The sequence below is a fragment of the Styela clava genome, chromosome 8 (genome assembly GCF_964204865.1).
Source record: "Styela clava chromosome 8, kaStyClav1.hap1.2, whole genome shotgun sequence".
NCBI classification, from domain to species: domain Eukaryota; kingdom Metazoa; phylum Chordata; class Ascidiacea; order Stolidobranchia; family Styelidae; genus Styela; species Styela clava.
Window position 1 is genome coordinate 13,275,054 of NC_135257.1, and position 3,889 is coordinate 13,278,942.

The window sequence follows — 3,889 nt, forward strand, 5'->3', positions numbered from 1 at the left end:
TTTGTTTGTCTGTTTACTCTTTGTATTGTTTATGTCAGAGAAATGATTGATTGATTGGTAACCAACGACTAACATACCAGCTCAGTCTCAGTGGCAGTCGCTCCGACCTTCGTCGGGTGCGGACGTGTCATTTGGAAAAGACTGGTGAATGCTACTCGTTGTATGTTTCGGTATTTATAATCTGTATCGCGTAATATCAACATGAGCAAAGCCCATCCACTGGAATTAAAGAAGTTTATGGATAAAAGATTGGATTTAAAGTTAAATGGTGGACGATCTGTTGCGGGTATATTGCGAGGTTTCGATCCTTTTATGAATCTACACGTGGATGATGGAACAGAGCGTAGAAAAGATGGACCTGTTGGAATGGCTGAATGGTGGTCATTCGTGGAAATTTGATATTAATGTTGGAAGCATTGGAACGGATACAATGATTTTAAAGTGAACTAACTGAAAACGACAAAAGAACCCAACACCCCAATCCATGATTTGTGCATAGACTGCTATGGAACATTCAATCCATTTACCAAGCTTGTTTTTTAGTAAAAAAAGTTTGTCACTGTGTCACTTTTGCAACGTAATGGACCTTTCCCCGACATCAAAACATCCGTATTTTCAACCAATCACAAGCGAGCAGATGTAAACAAACATTCCCGCTGAAAAGTCGCTCAGACAACTTTAGACGCGTTCCGCACAGGTTGCTGGCGGTTTAGGCAGATATTTGTCCTTTTTTTCTCCACAGGGCTGCGAGAATTAGAAAGCTGTAATACTGTATGTTACTTGTTGCAAATCACGTTCACGAAATCTATACCATACTAAAAGGCTGTACCCGTTGCAGGCACCTTGCAGGTTACGGTACTGTAGCCTACAGGTCACAACTGCTTTTCCGAACCAAAAAATAGTAGACAGTCATGCTGATGCAATCAAGGGTACCGGTAGCCTAACGTATATCAGTACGGGAGAATTTGTTTTCGATACGATGTTGCATTTTTATCAATCAGAATCTATAAATGAATTATTTTGATAGACTAACTATGTGTAAACGCTGTGCATATATGGTATTTGCCGGTCTGACAACCTGTCCGGTACCTCTGTCGTTCAAATGGAGTAAGATTGGTACCTTTTCCGAATCCACATATTGACTGACAAAAAGCAATGAGGTGGATAAAGGAATGCAACAGACCTCACAGTATATTCAATCTAGGAAAAATCACCAGAAATACCTTCGTGTGTACCAAGGTAGCCTACGCCAACATAAATAATGTTTTCGATTCATGATATATTCAATATGTTAATTCTTATATGAAATAAATTTTCATACAAGCAATGCGTTCCATCATGCATTTTCATGGAGGCAAGGGACCAACTGATGAATACCCTGACCCTATATCAGATTCTTGTCGCCCAACAGAAAAGCACCATCGAATTGTGAAGTAAGGATTACTTATACCATAAGTCAACTTCGGATCATAATTTCACATGATTTGTCACCATTTGATACAGAGACATGTGAATCTGACGAAAGTGAGAAAGGATTGTCAGGGATCCAACCAGATCTGCCCCCAGACTCTTTAGTTGAAACTACCTCAAGTGCCGCTGATGAAAAAGACAGCGCTTTGTCAGACAGCAGAAAAATGCAAGCAAGCATCATCATCATCATTTTATTTTGGTTCTCTGGCATAAAACAACACAAAAAGTCAACATACAAACAAAGTGCAGAGAAAAGTGGAAGTCGAGCATAACTTAAAATAGATATTTTAAAAAGTACGCGACTATCTACCAAAAAAAGAAATAATAATAATAAAAGGGCACGAAAGAATTAACAAGATTCAGAATCGGAACTGCAACTGCAAAGTCACACCAAGCTGCTCCTGAAAACAGAAGTTGGCCCTGCACTTGGTAGTAACAACTGTGGTGTGTGATGAATATCCTTATTTTGTTAGGTTGTTTTGCATTTACCACTGTCATATAAATCACAACTTGTTCATAATTACCTGATAACTTTAGAACCGAACCAAGTGGTGGGTGTTTGCCCATCTGACCATGGGCTGACTATATAACAATGAGGTAGTGCCCAGTGAGAGCAATTCTTCCATATTATCAAGGGATGAAACCAGGCAGCTTTGATAAAATACCTCAGACGCTCCATTGCTTTCATATTTTTTGTTTGTTGTGCCCAAAAGCATATATCTGGTGTGTATTTTTATCCTATACAACACAATATCTGTAAAACTGTATAATTTGTAGTTATTTTCTTGGATTTACTTGCTTGTTCCTTCATCATATATTTTTTATAATCTGTTATATCCCATTTCTACACTGACTGAATAAACTATATCGTAAAACCTATCACATAACCGACTGTTTTTGGTTGAACCGGTATGATTGGAACTCCGGCTCGATCTAACTTTGTGGGATTAGCACCAACTACAGACGACAAAACTGTTGGATCTATTTTGTTCCCTCCATATAGGTTGTTACCAATGCTGGGGAAGGCTTGGCTCAGCGGAGAATCTTTTAATCCCCTCAATTTCATCTGTTGGATAGTCTTGGTTAGTCCATTTAAACCATGTTCATCACTATAACATTATTGGTCTTATAATTTTATGTGGTATGTAATCGATCATAATACCTCAATAAACCTGTTGAATCTAATCTTTCAATAGTATATTTGCACCCATCTTACTGAGCTAATAAATCTGTGTTTCTATGATAGGACATAAACGTAAGTGCCCTCACTGTGCCTAGCATGTACAAATTGCATCAGAGACTTGGTGACCATCCAGCGACACCACTATTTGAAGATGATGTGGTGGCAGAGACTTCTGAACTTATCTATAGCACTTGGCTTTGAAATCTAGCGTTGAACCAAGATTGACGACTGAACCATCATGAATGTATCTGAAAAAAATATTCATCTGTTCAGAATTACAGATTTCTGTAGTTTGTGCAATGTTTCCAAGAATGTATCTAAAAGACTTTTCAAACTGCCCCTGCATTTCATTTGTTTCTATACTAAACCCACCAATTCAGCCTTAACTTGGACGCTATCTATCAGTCTATGAACTATGGGATACGGTATGGTACCGGTAGTCACGCAGGTCTCCCAGTCCTATCACCACCCTCTGACATTCTACAACCATATAAGTTTAAATATCACCTTTCAATGAAAAGTTTTGTATCCTTCTCCTGCTGGGGGGAAGAAAAGTTCCTGGAGAACCAAGTTATAGAAAATTCATCTCTGAGTGATTCCATTTTTGTATGTTAAATAAGCTTTTAGAACTAAGTTAGGTACGTTAACGACAATGTGAAGGCGGAATAACGTTAATATTAGATCACTTGACAATATGTTATAACTTTAGAAGCACGAAAATACCGCCATCACCAGTGAAATGCCATTCGAAGGCTTTAAAACGAGCAACGTACCACTCTATCGCCCTACGCAAGCCTGAATATTGGCAATGTTTGTCTGAGCGACCAAAATCAAAACAATAAAGGTCAAAGGTCGGGGAAAGGTCCATTGAACTAGGCCTACAGCATCACCATTTTTCGGCAGCGAGTGTTCTTTAATCCATATATCTGTAGGAAAAGCACATACACGTCTCACATTTTAATTTGAATTTATAAGATATTGTCCGATGTCACATCGTGTTTTTGTTTTATTGTGTCTTGAGTGTTTTGGGGGGACGGGCACGTACTGTACGTATTTAACTTCATTATTAAGTTATGCCCGTCCTCCAGGTCCTCTGTATTTTGTTTGCCCTTTGTTGTTTTGTTTCTTGTTTGTTTCAGAGTGACCAAATAAAATTGATTGTGATTGATTGTGATTGTCTGTAAATATCCAATTATAACCTTTGACCCTTTCATTCGTTTAAACCGCTTGATTTAT

The 3,889-nt window shown here is 38.3% G+C and overlaps 1 pseudogene; it reads left to right on the forward strand.

Moving 5' to 3' along the window:
* Positions 1–155: 155 nt before the first annotated feature.
* Positions 156–3,515, forward strand: LOC144425743 (putative small nuclear ribonucleoprotein G pseudogene; annotated as a pseudogene).
* The last annotated feature ends 374 nt before the right edge of the window (positions 3,516–3,889 follow it).